The sequence below is a fragment of the Oryzias latipes genome, chromosome 18 (assembly GCF_002234675.1).
Source record: "Oryzias latipes chromosome 18, ASM223467v1".
NCBI lineage: Eukaryota > Metazoa > Chordata > Actinopteri > Beloniformes > Adrianichthyidae > Oryzias > Oryzias latipes.
Genome location: NC_019876.2, coordinates 16,260,827 through 16,278,567, shown reverse-complemented (window position 1 = coordinate 16,278,567; position 17,741 = coordinate 16,260,827).

Below are 17,741 nucleotides of genomic sequence, written 5' to 3'. Positions count from 1 at the left end.
GTTATGCTTTCAAACATTGTCAGCTACTTTCCACACAATTCCCCTTTTCCTGGCAGTGATGTTTCCTCTTAGACTGGCATGTGGAAAGTTACTTTGCACACAAAGTAGAGCTGCACGGTATGAGGAAAACTCACAAATTTGTGATTTTAGTGATTCACTGCAACAGTATAATTAAAAAAAAAAGTCAACGTAACTTAAATTCTACTCCAAATGACCCAATTCTGCATAGGAGGCGAGCATCAAGGCCTTTATCCGATTCGTCAAAGGTATTTATTTAAATTGTTAAATACTTCAAGCTGCTATAAGATTGTTTTAGCACATTTAAGGCAACCTTTTATCGCAATTTTCGCCAACTTTTGCGATATGCGTATTTCACAGCTTGATATTGCAATAACGATAAATTTATTGTGCCGGCCGACAACAAAGCATAACTTCTTCATTAGTCAAGCACATTAGGTCAAACCCGATGTGTAGGCCAACTAGCGTTCAATCACTCTTTTAATTTGCAGTTAAAACCACAACAAAAATGTACACATTCCTTTAACAAACAGGCGTCATATGCCCAGTGTGAACATAAATTTGAGGGACTGGCGGAATGCTTTGTTGAAAGAAGTTTGACTCATCTGCTTTGTTGTACGTCATGTGCCGTATTGTCCAAAAATAATGCTTTTTTTTCTTTTTAAATTAAGGACATTTTATAATTGTTCAACCAGAGCCACATGTGGCCCCGGAACCTCCAATTGCAGACTTGCAACAGCACAAAAATATTCTCCACGTCTATAGATTAAATGATAAAAGGACACACTTGTTTGTTAAATAGCAAGAATGTCAACACTAGAGCTAGAGCTCCGGTGTTAGCCGGTTTGCAGGCATAACCGTTTTTGTCAAAGTCTTTATTATTTAATACTTTATCCTTTTCTAGTAAGGAATTTGCATGAACTCAAAAGTGTACCAAATTTGGCGGTTAGTAAGCATAAGTATTACCAATTCTTTCTCTTCTAGACCCACTAGACACTGTGCTGAACCTTTTTTCTTCAATGATTTGTGATCTTTACTGCTGTCCATGGATTACATGAAATCTTTCCACCTTTATCCACCTTTGTCATGGTAGGGAGAACACGTCAATGTAAGGGTGGGGTCATCTGAGATAGCACAAGGGTTAAATCTGCATCAGGATTCATGTACTGTATTTTCTGTAGTATACATTTTCTTTTCAGTTCATAGGTGGGACATACTGTATACTCAGAAGTGACTTATTGTTGTCAAAAACATGAAAGAAATAATCATCCTGTCTTGTATCAATTGTTCAGGCTGGTGGTGGTGGAGGCATGCTGTGGGAGATATTTTCTTGGCACACTTTGGGTCCCTTAATACCAGTTGAGAATGGTTCCAGCGCCTCAGCTTACCTGAGTATTGTTGCTGACCATGTCCATCCCTATGGCTACAGTGTACCATCTTCTGATGGCTACTTCCAGGAGGATAATGTCTTGAACAGATAATGCCATGTCAAAAAGCTGGAATCATCTCAGACTGGTTTCTTGAAAATGACTATTTCACTGGACTGAAATGGCCTCCAAAGTCACCAGATCTCAACCCAATAGAGTACATTTGAGATGTGGCAGAGTGGTAGATTACTGGTAACAAACCATGACAAACCATAGGGTAGGTAACATTTCTATTCAAGAAGTTATTTTTGTAATTATTAATTACAGATAACAGAAAGTACCACTCTGCCTAACATTGCCTGAAATCACCTAATTAAACGTGTTTAATTTATTTAAATTTTCTTTCTGAAACATGTATTTTCTTTCGCTCATCTGTGGGGGCAGCAGTCTAACCAAAGATACCCAGATTTCCCTCTCCCCGGCCGCTTACTCCAGCTCTTCTGGGGGGGACCCTGAGTAAGTCCCATGCAGGCAAAGAGACATAGCCTCCCCAGCGTGTCCTGGGTCTTCCCCAGGGCATCCGCTTAGTGGGGCATGCCCGAAACACCTCCCCAGGGAGGCGTCCAGGAGGCATCCAAACCAGATGCCCGAGCCAACTCAACTGTTTCTTCTCAATGTGGAGGAGCAGCGGCTCTCCGAACTCTCTGTGGGACACACAGCATCTCACCCTATCTCTAACCCTTGTGCTACCTTATGGGGTCCAGATGACCCCACCCTCACATTGACGTGTTATCCCTACCATGACAAAAGTGGATATGTAATCCATGGATACCAGTGAAGATCACAAATTATTGAAAAAAAAAAATGTTCAGCGCACTGTCTAGTGGGGTCCAGATGACCCAACTCCCAATGTTAAAGTGCCTTGGATAGCACAAGGTCTAAGGGAGCGCCCAGCCACCCTCCTTGAACTGCAACCTTAATGTAGTGTTGGGGTTTCAGTGCTTGAGTGATCTCAGGACCTATGAGGTCTGGGGCTTCGGTCCATGTTAGGGTCTCCCATGCCAGACGGGTCTTGGGGGACGAGCCAGACAGTTCAGAACCCCTTTAGCCCTTGTGCTATCCTTAGGGTTCAAGATGACCATTGACGTGTTCTCCCTACCATGACAAAGGTGGATAAAGGTGAAGAGGATTTCATATAATCCATGGACACCAGTGAAGATCACAAATCACTGAAGAAAAAAGTTCAGCGCACTGTCTAGTGGGTCTAGTTGACCTCACTCCCGATGTCAAAGTGCCTAGGACAGCACAAGGGTTAAGAGAAGTACGATCAAAGATTTTGTAACGTCACCAGGATTGGGGCCTGGTCTGGCCCGAAAGAACAATGTGGGATGACTCTCCTGTGTGCTCACCACCTGCAAGAGAGCTGCAAAGGGGTCGATGCAATGTGGTCAAAGGTGGGTGCCTCTGCAACCCAAACTCTGGTCATTTAAAAACAAAAAATAGCTCACATTTTTCAACATTTCGTGTTTTAACAGCCTGTCAAACTGCAGTTTTATAACAAAAAAAAAAGATTAAAAAAGCTATTCAAATATGTCACCGTCATCTTCAGATCAGCTCTCGCTTTGAGCCAACAATGACAAAACACTGGTGAGAGAGTTAATCTTATCTTCTCTGTATCTCCTGTTAGATTTGCTGGCATCATTCTGTTCCTGTTTTGACCTTTTACAGGAGGCACAAACACACACATAAAACTTACGCACACATCTGCTTATGTCTCCCCCCTCAGAGGTCACCAAAAATAGGTCTGAGGACAGAAATATCCCTGTTTCTCGTCGATGGTTTGTCTTCCGAAACTATATTTATGAGATCTCATTATTTTCCCCTACTGCTATCCTGTCATTTGGTATTAGGTTTATTCATTTTGGAGCGCACAGGAATAGCTCCAGTCTTGATACAAAGCCAAGGTCCTCTAAAAGAAATGCATTTCAAAAACAAAAGGGATCTATCCCTAAGCATTGGTGGTTTAGCACTGTAAAATATAATTGATTTTGCTCAAATGCTTCAAATCTTTTCATTGTGCCAAGACGCACTCAGCTGGAATGGAATTGGAATCAGGATGAATCGGGCCCACTTATGACATGCAGAACGGGCATCTTTTTTTCCCCTGTTTTTTTTGTTGTTGTTGCATTCTCTCACTTCTAATTTTGCAAATGAAATAACAAACATTTGCATTCTCTAGTAGCGTGTAGGGAATGGAAATGCCCAGCGTTAATTCGTGCATGAAAGAGCAGGGTCGGTGCCGCTGCAAAAAAAAAAAAAAAAAAAAGAAAAGTCCCACTGATTCCAGACGCCAGAATCCACCATGGTATTATTCATTAAGACAAGTGAAAATGCTGCCAGTCTGCAAGTGTATCTGAACAGGGGCCGACCATATGTTTAGTGTCAATACGACTTCACGGTTGCCCATGTGGAAAATAGCTGTGGGGCTATAGAATGCTCAGTCGCATGGTGCTGTGTTTCGATAAATAATCTTGAACTGTGAAAAATGAAATGGAAACCAAGAACGATGTCTAAAAATAATTTCCATCTTTTGCTTCTTAATTGTGGGAGACAGCAAAGTCAATGGTTACCTATGGGGAACTTAGGTTTTTACATTTCTTTTTGGGGGTAGTGGAAGAGTTTGCTGATTGTTTACAATGCCCTTGGTGATTCTCCAAGGACTGGCCTGGCTTGAAATTGGCAGGAGCAGGGACCGGAGCGAGGAGAGGAGAAGAAAGCAAGAAAATAACGCTCAAGCGACAACAGATAGAACTGTGGGTAAAATGTCCTGGAGTAAAGGAATGGTGTGCAAGAGAGCTGAAATAATGAAAAGAGCCCGCACAAGAAAAGGGATAGTTTAAGGTCCGCTGGGTTTCCTGCAAGCTGCATCCACTCGGGGGATGGGGGGTTGTAAAAAAAAATAAAAAAAAGGTAAACACGAATGACCAGAAGCCTTTAGATGGAGTTTGATACCATACAAGTCTGTCACTTAAAAAAAAAAAAGTTACACTATAAAAGTTCCATGACTGTTGGTTTATTTCAGGGGTCGGGAACCTATGGCTCGCGAGCCATATATGGCTCTTTTGATGGTCACATGTGGCTCGCAGACAAATCTTTAATTATAGTTCTTTTTTTCATTAGACCAGTCCTTCTCGGGCGCGATGCGATGCCAGAGGCGCGCAGTAGTAACAGTGCTTAGAGAGAGAAATCTGCGCCAGCGCTATCAGTTACTATTATCTATTATTTCACAGAGTTTGTACCAGCTGGAAACCTGTGAATTGCCGTGCCTAAAACTGCGCGCTCCCGTCTCTGAGAAAGAGCGCGCAGATGCGGGGACGGGATGTGTGAGGGAGAAAGCAGAGGGGTGGGGGTGAGGGGTTGTGGGGACAGCAGGTGAATCGCGCAGGGATTATAAAAACGTAAAACCCGCTGCCTGTCACCCACTGCGGCGTGTGAGTATATGTTTGGCTCCCCGTCTGCATGTGAGCAGTCTTTCTCACATCTACAGAACATTCATACCTACGATCACGTTTAAAGTCTCAACGCCTGCACGAAGCAGAAACTCACCACGTATCAACCAGACTAGACCATCAGCAAAACTACCACGAGAAATACTCATCATTTATTAGCAACAGAATAACAATGTTATTAAAAAGAATCTACAGACTTATTGTACTTTAAAAATGTTGAAATTAAATCAAATGCACTCATTAATGTGTATATTTAGTTTTAAACAAATTGTCGCGGACTGAGTTGGACTGGGTGGCTGTTGGGCCGCGTTAAAAGTTCTGGAGTTCATTGAACGCGTCAAGCAGAGATCTGATTGGCTCTCAGTTCTGTCGCTCAGCCTGTTGTTAGGTAGTTTGGACCAATGGGGTTCAGCTATGGGCCGAATAAGGGAAATGGGAGGGCTGCAGCGGGAGCAGGGGAATATAAAGTTGGGAGAAGCGCTCTCGTCTCGGCGGGAGAGATTCAGGAGTTGCTGAATTAATTGTACGGCGTTTGTTGCGGTCTGCAGTAACCAGAATAAAGAATCTTAAAAGAGGTTAAGTCTCCGTGCCTCAGTGTGGGAAACGCTACATTATTGTATGGCTCTTTCAAAATTACATTTCAACGCGCACACGGACGGGCACACGCACTATTTAGCCTTGCACTCTCCCGGTTAGAACAGCTATGAACAGTCTTAACATCGTTAGCTGGAATGTGCGTGGACTTGGCGCTGGACCAAAGAGATTGAAAGTGTTAAATCACCTGAATGATCTTAAAGCAGATATAGCTCTGCTGCAGGAGACCCATTTATCTTTATCAGCTGGTAATCTCCTGTGCTGTTCCCAGTATCCAGTTATGTATTCTGCCAGTTTCAACTCCAAACAAAGAGGGGTTGCAGTTTTGATTAAGAAAAATGTTACATTTACTCATAAGGACACAGTAACTGACCCAGAAGGCAGATTTGTAATCATTAATATATCCATTCAGAATAAAGACTTTTGCATCGCCAGCATCTATGGTCCGAATGTTGACGACTCTTCCTTCTTTCACAGATTCTTCACCTCACTCTCAGCTCACTCTGACTCCACAATCATTATAGGAGGAGACGTCAACCTTGTTATGGACCCTGAACTTGACAGACTCAGCACAGCAGCAAACCAGCGTACATGGCAGTCTGCAAGTATTCTAAAGCAGTACATGAATGATCTGGGTCTCTGCGACGCTTGGCGCTCATGTCATCCAAACACTAAAGGGTTCACCTTTTTCTCTCCAGTTCATCATTCACACTCTCGTTTAGATTATTTATTAGTCAGTAACTCCCTTTTGAAAGAAATTAAAAGTTCCAACATTCATCCAATTATTATCAGTGACCATGCACCAGTTTCTGTTACTATTTCAAGGGAAGTACCCACACCCTCAGGTTCAACCTGGAGATTTAATACGTCTCTGTTAAAAGACCAGGAATTTATTGAATTCTTTAAAAAAGAGTGGGCAACCTTCTTAGAATTCAACAATACTTCTGAAATATCACCAAGTATTCTTTGGGAAACAGCAAAAGCAGTCATGAGAGGGAAAATCATCTCTTATTCAACGCATAAAAAACGCAAAGAGAAAGCAGATTTATTAGAATTAGAAAATAAAATCAAAACCCTGGAGACTGCTTATGCTGCTTCTGCACAGGAACACATACTGGGCGACCTGAAAAATTTAAAGCTGCAGTTTAATGACATCATCAATAAACAAACACAATTCCAGATACAAAGGCTTCGACTGGAAAGATATGAAAACTCGAATAAATCTGGCAAATTTCTAGCTAATCAGCTTAAAATTAATAAAGAAAAATCAACAATCGCTTCTATTATGGACAAAACAGGGAATGTCACCCATGACCCGGTAAAAATTAATAATGCGTTTAAAGACTTTTATCAAAACTTATACACTCCACAGATCAATCCATCAGAACAAAGCATCAACTCATTTCTTAACAATATAAACCTGCCCAAGTTAAACGAAGATCAAATCACAAATTTAGACTCTCCGCTCTCGTTGTCTGAGCTTCATGAAGCTCTGTTACTTATGCCTAACAGCAAAGCACCAGGACCCGACGGCTTTCCAGCAGAGTTTTATAAGGAATTCTGGGAACAACTGGCACCAACGTTTTATAAAACGGTAAAATTTATCAATGAAAGCCAATCTCTACCACCTAACATGAACTCTGCCAACATTATCCTTCTTCTAAAACCAGACAAAGACCCCACGAGTCCTTCAAGCTATCGCCCCATTTCTTTAATTAATGCAGATGTAAAAATTATCTGCAAAGCACTAGCACAGAGAATAGAAAAAGTCACTCCTCACATAATTCACCTTGATCAAACTGGATTCATCAAAGGCAGACACTCGGATGACAATGTCCGCAGACTCGTTAACATAATAGACTTTGCCACCATCAAAAACCAGGAAATGACTATACTATCACTGGATGCTGAAAAAGCCTTTGATAGAGTAAATTGGAAGTTCCTCATTGCTGCCCTCCATAAGTTTGGGTTTGGAGAATCATTCATCAATTGGATCAAAATATTATATCACAACCCCAATGCATCAGTTAGAACTAATAAACAGACTTCCAACAGTTTTTTTCTTGGAAGAGGAACTAGACAGGGTTGCCCACTCTCCCCCTCTCTTTTTGCAATATTTATCGAGCCTCTAGCTGCAGCAATAAGACAGAATGAGAGTATCAAAGGAATTAAAACCAAACACAGCCATCATAAAATTAGTCTCTATGCAGATGACATATTACTGTTTTTAAGTAATATACATTCTGTAAATGAAACGGCAACAATCATTAATGAATTCTCTTCTATATCAGACTATTCCATTAATTGGAATAAATCTGTTTTATTACCACTGAACAGTAATGCGGAGCAAGGACCCACAATACCAGTTAAATCAGGCAATATAAAATATCTAGGTATTTATTTTCCCCCCAAAATATCAGAACTGGTGCAGCTAAACTACACCCCATTACTGAAAAACATACAGGACGATCTAACACGCTGGACCAACCTGCCTCTGTCCCTTATGGGCAAGGTAGCCACGGTAAAAATGAAAATCTTACCCAAAGTTAATTATCTATTCTCAATGATTCCCACACAACCGCCATTAAAATGGTTCAAAACATTAGACTCATCCATATCAAGATTTCTATGGAACAATAAACCTGCAAGAATTAGTCTAAAAACTTTAAAATCTGCAAAAAGCTGTGGAGGATTAGAATTACCTAATTTCCACAATTACTTTCTTGCAAATAGACTACAATACATCTTAAAATGGTTAAAAAATAATCCAGAAACCAACTCATGGTTAGACTTGGAACAGGCGTTATGTGGAAAGATCAACCTATCAGATCTTCCATTTATTAGCCAAACAGTTAAAAAACAGGATTGTTTCAAAAGTATTAATATAAATGCCACTTTAACAGCATGGTGGGAATTTCTCAAAATATCAAAATCATCAATTCAACCGTGCAAAATGACACCCATCTGGAACAACCCAGACATCCTCATAAACAAAAAGATTATCCACTTCCCAGCTTGGCAAGCAGGGGGCATAAAACAACTAGAGCACATAATTATTGATAGAAGATTCATAACTCCCCAGGAACTTCAAGACAAACATGGAATATATAACTTCTTGGAATATCAGCAACTTAAATCAATTATTACTAAAAAGTTTAAATACAGAGACAACGATTTAAAGCTACCAGATGTAGTTACCACTCTGATCAATTTCACAATGAATAAAACTCTCTCCAAAATATACAAACTTTTATGTAATTTAGATAATAATATTTCACTTCCGACAACAAAATGGGATGCGGATTTGAGCATCAGCACAGATGAAAGCTTTTGGTCAGAACTTTGTCTAAACACCTTTAAACTGACAAAAAGTCCAAATCTGCAGCTAATCCATTTCAAAACTCTTCACAGAATTTACTACACTGGACAGAGGATGTTCAAGATGGGTCTCAGTAACTCAGACATTTGTCAGCACTGTGACAGTAATCTACCCGACAATTACATGCATGCACTGTGGTTCTGCACGCCTGTCCAGGCTCTCTGGCAGCAGGTATGTGCCGATCTATCAGTCTGGCTTAAGGTTTCAATCACAGCTTCACCGTCACTTTGTGTGCTTGGTGACATGAGTGCCATCGATGTAGAAGGAGGATTAGGCTCTATCATTTTCATAACTCTTTGCATTGCTAAAAAAACTATTTTAATAAATTGGAAAAGCAAGAAAAATATAAATATAAGTCAACACAGAAATCTGCTGCTTGATCATATCAGCTTGGAAAAAATGTCAGCCCAAGGTTCAAGTAACTTTGAAAGAGCTCAGTCTCTCTGGTCTCCCATAGCTAACTCCGTGACTTAGGGGGTGGGGGGGGCCTGGTCGTCGCCGCTCCTTGCCCTTCTGCCGTGGGCTGGGGTGGGGGTCGGGGCCTCCGGTGCCTGGCGGGGGGTGGTGGGGGCTCCGTTGGTCGGGGGGTCGGGTCCGGCGCCTGGGTTGGGCGGGCTGGGGCGCTGCGTGGTCCTCTGGGCTTGGGTGTGGGGGTGCGTGGTGGGGGGGTGGGGTGGTGGTCTGGCTTGGCTTGGGGGGGTGGTCCCTTTGCCTGTGCTGGGGGGGGTTGGCGGGGGGCGCTGCTCGGGGGGGGGCCCAGCGGCGCTGGATGGGCTTCCCACCTACACCTGGGGCTGGGATCGGCCCTTCCCTGGCTCTGGGGCGGGACGGGACAGCCCTCTTGGGGCCCCCGGTCGCTCTGGGTGTCATCCGCTTTGGCTGCGGGGTCTGGGGGGTGGTGGGGTGGGGGGTCTTGTCGGCCCTGCCTTGTGGGGGGGCATTCTGGGGGAGGGGGGGGGGCACTATTGGTACGGGGCAGGGGGGGTTGACGGGTCGGGGTCTCCGCTGAGGCCATCGGCGGTTTCCCCGGCCGGTCGGCTGCCTCGGTCCCGTCGAGGCCTGACCAGAGCTCTTCCGGGGCCGGCGTTTGGGGGTGGGGGCCTGGGCTTGCTCCTGGGGGGGGCCGACGCTTTCTGGCTCCTCTCTCTCTGTGTGGGGGGGGGTGGTGCTGGGCCTGGGGTGTCGGCGCCTCCGGGGGTGGGGCCCCTGGGCTGGGTGGGCCTGGCCCCCTTGCTGGGGGGGGGGGGGGGGGGGGCAGCTGTCTGACCACCGGGGGACAGTCTACCAGCTGTCCCCAACTTACCCCCTTCCTCATATAACCTCATAATAGGGTGAGGGGGTGGGGGGCTTAGCCTGCGATGAGCCTTGGGGGGGGGGGTTTACTAGGCAGTGGCCCCCCTCCCATGGTTGCCGTATGGAGTGGGCCCCCCCTCTTTCGGTTTTATTTGCACCTTAGACATGTAGGGCCCTTGGTAGGGGGGGTGCTTGGACATCACTGCCAGCAAGCAGCGGATGTCCTCCTGGCACCCTACCCGCCAATTTTAACCACACCTTAGACATTTAGGGTCCCTTGGTGGGGAGGGTGAGGGGACGTCACTGTGAGTAATCAGGAGATGTCCCCTCAGTGCCCTACCCGCCAATTTTAACTGCACCCCCCTTAGCACACACACCCCTCCCCCCTCAATATATACATTCCAACATAAACACACACACATGCACACACACACCCTCTCAAACACACATACACGCACACACATTTTGCAAGGAAGGTGGGACCTAGGACCATCTGTCCCCTGCCTCTTCCCTGGTGGGGGGTACGGGCCCCTTTGCAACGGCGGCCGTGTCCCCGGGGTGCCGGCTTCCTGGGCCCGGCGGTGCTCTCTCCGCGCGGCGGGGGGGTTCACATTACATCTGAGCCGGGAGTGTTCGTGTCCCTGGGGGGTGGGTTCTGGTCCTTGCTCCTGGGCGCTGGGCCCCGCCATATTTCCAACTGTGGCCGAGCCTGGTCGGGCCATATTTACAACACCCCTTGTGGGCCCTCTTTTTTTCCCCGGGGTTCCCCCCCTCTTGGGCGGGGGCGGCGGGCCCCTGCCCCGCTCCTCCCTGGACCAGCCGCGGGCCGGGCGGATGGCTGCCTGGAGCGCGGAGCGGGTCTCCCTTGGGGGGTCCTGGCTCGTACCTGGGGTTGGGGCGGGGGGATGCCCGGAACTCCTGGGTGGTGGTGGGGTGCTCGTCTGGGGCTGTGGGCGTCCGTCTCCGGTGGGGCCCTGCGTTGGGTTCTCCCGGCGCGGCGGGGGGGCTGCTCTCCTGGTTGGGCTGGGGCGGCGCTCTCTCTCCCTCCGTGCTTCCCTGCTCTCTGGCTCTGGGGGCCTTGCGGCGGTCCTGCTGGCCCTGGCCTGGGTGGCGGGCTTGGTCGCCCGGGCGGCGGTTGTTCCCTGCCGGTTCCCGTGTGGCGTTGGGGGGATTCCGGCTGCCGCTGCTGCTGCGGTGGGGGTCTTGGGGTGGGGATGGCTGGGCACTCTCCCTCCTTCTTTCCACGTTCCACCATCCATTTTAGAAGAACATAAACACTCACCTGAGCACAGGTGTTAGCTCACCTTTGCACTTACAGTTTGCATGACTGAATGACTGAAATATTTCACACTAGTTGGTTTTAAGGCATAAGTATGCGTGTGAACACTATCTGTTTTGTATATATGTCGACAGGTGGACATTTTTTGCAGCTAGCAGGTGTGTTTATAACATTTGAGTGTGTGTGTGGACAGGCTCCGCCCTTATTGTACTACATTTGAACGTTACCATAATGATTAACAACCAGTAAACTTGTTGCTTTATGCTGCTTCATGGTCTTATCCCCCTTCCCCTCCTATTATCACCCCCTACCCCCCCTCTCTCTATCGTCCCTCTCTCTTCTTCCCCTCTTTCCTTTTCCGTCCGGTCCAACACCAAAGATTTTCAGACATGATTGAAATTAATAAAGTTTGGCCTCAATTACAAAAGGGGTTTATCCAGACATACCTTTGGTTTGTCTGAAGATTAATAACCCCTCTTGTTAAAGTAAAATCTGTCCAACACAAGAGGCCCTCAGCTCTCATCTGTCTGCCCAGCTGTTGGACAGGACAAGTTTAAAAAAAAAAAAAAAAAAAAAAAAAAAAAAAAAATTACATTTCAAAATATGTGGCATTTATGGCTCTCTTGGCCAAAAAGGTTCCCGACCCCTGGTTTATTTGATTGCATTTATAAAAAAAAACAAAACAAACTTTTCCTCTTTTTTTTTTTAAATAAAAACAATGAGGTTGTTTCCAGACAGTCTATGTTGTGGTTATACTAAAGAACAAGGGGTTTAATGCTACGTTCATACCGGGCTTGGAAACGTGCGTTGGAACGACTGTTTCCACTGAAAAGTCAATGTAAACGCACCCATATGCGCGTTTCGGGGCTTCCACGTTCAAAACTCTCGCGTTCAAGCGTCGTAAAATAAGCTTCCAAATCTGTTTGCGGGCTCTACGTACAAATTGCGTGGTAGTTGAACCTGCGCCAAAAGGTAAACCATTAAAACTTTGGCCAATCAGACACTTGACATTGGTAGCGGCGTATGAAACACGCAAGTGCCAACTGCTTCAAAATTGATCATAAGGAGAATTTCTTAATTACAGTTTGTGTCCGGCCGGAATTCCATGACACCACATTTATTAAAATAGAGCCGGTTGAAGCTGCGTGACATCTGTGAAGGAAAAAGCCTGGAGCAAGATATACCAGATTTGCACCGCTTCAACATTTTGCACCAAGTCTCTTCCAACTCGGGGGGGGGGGGGGGGGGGGTATGAGCTGGTAAGTATTAGCAAAAGAAAAATATGAAGATCCCCCTTCCTGCTTGTCCAGTGTGAAGACCATATGCTGACAGCGCGTTGAACAATAGGAATTTAGTGTGTTCTTGAGCGTTAATCACATGCCCGATGTGAACGCTGCGCAACAGTTACAACTGATTCTGTCATATGGTGCTCTTAGCTTTTTAAAGTTGATTTATCCATAAATATCTTATCCGTACATCCAAGATACCCTTCCTTTAAGCTTAACTTTCCAGAAAACCCGTCTCTACTGTGAGCTTGTGCTCCACGTGACCTCCCTTTCAGAGTGCCTCGCTGTTTTTATTTACCCATTTTATTAGCCACCTAGTTAGAAATCCCACAAAGGGGAGCCCAGGGGCCTCACAGTTTACAAATTGTGCCTTTTTATTCCACATCATCCTTATAAAAGACGCAAAAAGACCTGCATTTAGAAACGGGGAGCTAAACGAGAACGTTCTAATTGGATTGGCGTTTCTGAAAAGGCAGATTTGACTTCATGCTAATGTGATTGTGATTTTCTCCTACTTACACGTTCAAACAACAAACAAACAACAAAAAGAAGGGTTAGATCCAAAACTCTTGTGGCTGATAGTTTCATTTTTTTCCCCCTTGTCGTTCTATTGACCTCAGTTTCAAAGAGTACACACAAACCAAAAAACAAATTTGGTTTTGTTACTTACCATTGAATTGAATGGGATAATAAAAAATTAATACAAATAAAACATGTCCCAAACTTTTTTTAAAAGATTTGATATTCGATCAATATGACACTAGGATCTAGGATTGTCTGCTTGTATTGAAAGAAACAACTAGCGCTTCAATTACAATATTTTAAGCACTTTCAAAAACTGAATGGTAGCTCTAAGGCTAGCCTTTAGCCTAAATTAGTCCAACTTCAGTATGACCATACCTTAAAAAAGAACCAAGCTTGAAATACAAAAATGAAGTTCAGCTTTAAAAATACCTTGTTTTTGTTTTAACTTAATGATAAATACGGTTTAGATAAATTATCCCAAAGCTAAGTTAGAAATACATGCTAGTTAGCTGATTTCAGACAATTGATGATCTGCTGAATCATGTTTACAGTCAGGACCATAAATATCTGGACAGAGACACATTATTTCTAATTTAGTTTCTGTACATTACCACAGTGAATTTTAAATAAAACAACTGAGATGCCATTGAAGTGCAGACTTTAAGCTTTTATACCATGGGTTGAACAAAAAGATTGCATAAAAATGTTAAAAGCATTTTAACATTTAAAGCATTTTTTAGAAAGAATGTGTCTCTTTCCAAATATTTATGTTCCTGACTGTAAACATGATTCAGTTATTACAATTACAGCATTACAATTATTAATTTACTGTTACTAATTGTATTTTCAACGGGACTTTTACAAGTTTTACATCTAATTTTTGATATTTCTGGTACATGGCTAACTGAGGCTAAAGGCTAGCCTTAGAGCGACCATTCCTGCTTTAGAAATTAAAATGAAATATGATAGTAAAAAATAAAATAAAATAAATCCAGACAATTGTCTCTTAAGGTTTGTATCGTATCACTTTCGAAAAATAAGAGTAAAATTAAGCATCAATAGGTTTTTTATGAATAATTCAATAAAAAAATATTAATACTACTACCGGAGGTGGGAAAAAGATGAGCACTGTCTGTCAGAGCTCTATAAGTTGTTGGCGTAAAGTAATATGTTCTTTTGCTCTCAATTGAGTGTAGTGACATAAAATAGTTTTTTAAAAATATATATTTTTTTCTTTTTCATTTGCAGTAATTGAAACCAGGAGTAGCAAAATAACTGGTGAAAAACAAAACAAAGGAAAATAGTCACCAAAATACCGTTTCGGTGGACAAATGGCATAGTTTTGGGTGTTCCAGATTGGCAGAATAATTCCTTTCCCCAGATACAGTGCACTGACTGCAGAAACTCAGTGCCACTCCTTATTTTTTTCTCTAATGACCCAGCGATCAACTTCTGAAGTCCATTTCATTTGCGGCTGTCTTTGGTAAAGCTCTGCAGTGCCTTCCAATGCCGTTGGACTAATCATCCTTATCAGTAGTTTGAGCCTTGAGCACTACCCAATTACAAACTCGGCAGATCTCAAGACACTGATGAGAGTGAGGGCATTACTGTCCAATCACACACCCGCCTGTGACATTCTACATTGGGCTCATCGACTCGCCGTCCTAATCCTGCTTCAAGAATCACTACGAGATGCTGATGGAGTTGATTTCAAGTGATTTCATTTGTTTTTCTGCTGTACTTGATGTATAGACCCAGGCACTCTTTCCCCTTTTCTCTCCCTGTTGATTAAGATACATCCTCAATAGGCTAGACCATTGCTAAATGAATCATCCGAGAGATAGGTTATATGACAATTTTTGGGAGTGATAAGTGTTGGGTAGGATGATGTAATGGAGATGCACTGGCACATTTATGCTGATCTACTGATATGAATTTGTTTTGGATTGGACGTTGCACCATTCCTCAACAAACATTTCAACCTGGTGCCCACAACATCAATATCACCGTTCCCCATATTTTCCATTGTGTAACTTGTAAAAAGTAAAAACTGATACAGCTAAAACAAATGTTACTATGAATATGCTACATTGTTAGTAACATATATAATTAATAATTTAACACAGTTGTGCATTACACAACGTAACTTCTAAAGCTGCGTTGTTGAGTCCATCCTGACCAGCTTCATCACAGTGTGGTACGGCAGCTCTACCGCCATGGTCAGCAAACACCTGCAGAGTGGTGAAGACTGCGTCTGAGATCCCCGGGACTCCTTTGCCCTCGCTGCAGGGAGGGATCGAGGACCCCACCCACCCGCAACTTGGTCTGTTCACTCTCCTCCCCTCGGGATGGACGTACAGGACTGTGACATGCAGGACCACCAGACTCAGAAACTCTCTTTCCCTCTGCCATCAGACTCCTTAACAGCTGACAGGAGTCTAGAACAACAAACTACACCTTTGCACATACTCATTGCTTATAATAATTTTTCTTGCGCATTTAGCTCATGTAAGTCACTTTGCGCAATTAGACTCAGCTGTATTTGCATAACTTCTGCTTTGTATATAGGTTTAGCCATTTACTGATGCATAGTTATATTATATTTTATGTTATGTGTGAATTTCCGTTATCCTGTACATATCGTAGTCCTATTTTTATTTTTGTTATATTTTAATTTATTTATTTTATTTTATTTAACTTTTGGCATTCGGAGCAGACAGCAATGCAAGAATTTCATTGTACAGGGAAACCCGTTTCCTTACTGTGCATGTGATAGTAAACCCTTTGAATCTTGAATCTCGAATTAGCTGCGTTAGCATATCGACAATACCCAACCTCAATTACAAGTAAAAAACTGATACAGATAAAACAAATGTTGCTGTGACTATGCTAACTCCCAACTTTGTTAGCAACATGTAGAAAACCCAGACTAATATTGCTATATGTTTGCTGTGTTAGCATATTCACAATACCTCTATCTCACCAACCTTGTTTGCAACACGATAAAAACCCACACTGGTACCGCTAAAACCAACGTTAATGCAGCTAAGTTAATTCCCAAATTCGTTAGTAACATGTTAAAAAAAAACACGGTCCAACACGACTTCATGGTAGCCGCATCAGTGTATTCACAAAACCTGGAACTCCCAACCTTGTTGACGTTACGCAAAAACAACAGACTGATACAGCTAAAACAAACATCACTGTGACTACACTAACTCCCAACCATGTTAGCAAAATGTTTAAAACACAGACTGATATTGATAAAAGTTAGCTGTGTTAGCATATTCACAACACCTGTAACTCCCAGACCAGTGTAGATACCATAACCAGCCTGGACAAACCGTTTGGGGTCCTTGGACTAGTGCTGACGTCACATTATGTGATTGGCTGTCCGTTGGTCTGATGACATGTCAGATATTGATTGGTCTGGACAAATTATGATACTACCATAGAAGAAGAAATTATGCGTTCCATTGTAAACAAACAGAGCTCCATTATCTTCTAAACATGCTTTTATTATTGTAATGATTATTAAGTGCATTTGCAGCAGAACGAACTGCATTCTGAACCCTTCTCCGGACCGCACTCTATAACAAAGCACCTTCCCTGCCTGCAAACACGAAGCTACGAGACTCCATCTGCTCTGATCACAGACACGGTTTGCTTGTGTAGAGCAGCAGGTTTATTCTAACAGCAAGAGATCTTTTTACAAAGTGGGTTGTGGCATAATCTCTCTATAAACACTACAAAGAATAATGTCAGACACAACTTAACCCTTGTGCTATCCTAGACACTTTAGCATTGGGAATGAGGTCAACTAGACCCCACAAGACAGAACTTTTTTCTTCAATGATTTGTGATCTTCACTGGTGTCCATGGATTACATGAAATCCTCTCCACCTTTATCCATCTTTGTCATGGTAGGGAAAACACGTCAATGGTCATCTTGACCCCATAGGATAGCACAAGGGTTACGAGGGAAACGTGAAATGAAAATAAGTAGAGTCCGAGCAGATCTCAGCGCTACGTAGTATGTCCAAGTGGGGCTACCTTAGTGTGACGTTATCCTCAGTCGAAAGGATGAATGACCGAACGGTTATTGCAGGCCGTATGTTTACGCTACCTATACCGGTACTACTAAAACCAACAATACTGCCACTAAGCTTATTCCCCAACTCGTTAGTTACACACAAAAAAAACACAGTACGATATTGCAACAAGCTAGCAGCGTTAGCGTATTCGCAAGAACACCCAACAAAACATTTTTGACCCATACCTCTCTAAATCACTTCAACAGGGGTAAGCAGAACTTGAATGAATCTATATATAAGGCTCTTACGATTGTAAACCACACTTTAAAAAAAAAAAAAAATAAGGCTTTTAGGAGTGTATAATAGTGCAGAAAATATAATAATCGCATGGATTTGTCAAATAACTAACCAAAAATATTAATAGAGAAAATATATAGTTTGTTATAAGTGGTTGTTG